Source organism: Solanum tuberosum, unplaced genomic scaffold, assembly GCF_000226075.1.
Source record: "Solanum tuberosum cultivar DM 1-3 516 R44 unplaced genomic scaffold, SolTub_3.0 scf00185, whole genome shotgun sequence".
NCBI classification, from domain to species: Eukaryota; Viridiplantae; Streptophyta; class Magnoliopsida; order Solanales; family Solanaceae; genus Solanum; species Solanum tuberosum.
The window spans coordinates 1,147,924-1,148,985 of record NW_006239122.1 but is presented as its reverse complement, the minus strand read 5'-3'; positions in this window follow the sequence as shown (position 1 = coordinate 1,148,985).

Genomic DNA, 1,062 nt, shown 5'->3' with positions numbered 1-1,062 from the left:
TTCGTTCCCCTCTCTCCCTTCTCCCAGATCTCGCTCGCCACTCTCCCAGATTTCGCTCTCTCACTCGCCTCTCTCACTTTATACAAAAAACGCAAATTGTATAAAATGTGTTTGTGTTTGTATAAAGCGAGAGAAAATTGTATATATACATATATTTTCGTTCCCCTCTCCCAGATCTCGCTCGCTCACTCGCCTCTCTCACTTTATACAATTGATATTTTTGTATATGTATACCAAAGCAGATTATACAACTGCTTTCTTTTGTATATGTATAGCGAAATATACATATTTATGTTTGCTATGGAGCGCAATTATGCAAACTTTGCTATAACATACAAATATGAATTTTGTGTTTGCTATATGTGAAAGTTGCTCTATTTAATATACTAATTTGAAATCACAACTTCATTTCCAAACACAAGTTTTAATTAAACATATTTGTTAATCAAAAGGAAAAAATAAATAAAATTTAGAGAGACATATGTTGATAATGATGCATTAACCGCTTAATCACCATTTGCCCCAAAATCTCCGAAAGATTTGGCGCCAAGCTCTCATTCCATCTAATTTTTTTTTTTGTAAAGTAAAAAACTATTTTTTAATTAAAAAAATAAAACCCTAAAAGTAAAAAAAAAAAAAAGAAGCATTTTAATTACATTTTGTTAACAATAAAAATATTTTTTTATAGAAACAAAAAAAAGCTTAAAGCTTAGGAAATACAAAGTCAAACACAAAGCACATAACAAAAAAGAACACAGAAATTTAGGTAGACAACAAGAAAGGAATCAATAAAAGTTTTTCTTGGATTTTACCTTTGGTGTTCTGTGCATTAATAGATTATTATTAAAATTAATTAGTATTTCTTTAATTAATTTATAAGAAGAAATTAGATTTGACTCCAATTTTGGAATTGTGGATTTATTAATTTAATCCAACATTATATAATCTTGAATGTCGTCTCCAACAAGGTGTTGTAAATCTGATGATAGCATCCACATGATTAAGGCGGAAGCCGCCGCTGCCGTCGTCGTTAAAACCACCGCCAGCGGCGGCGGTACCACC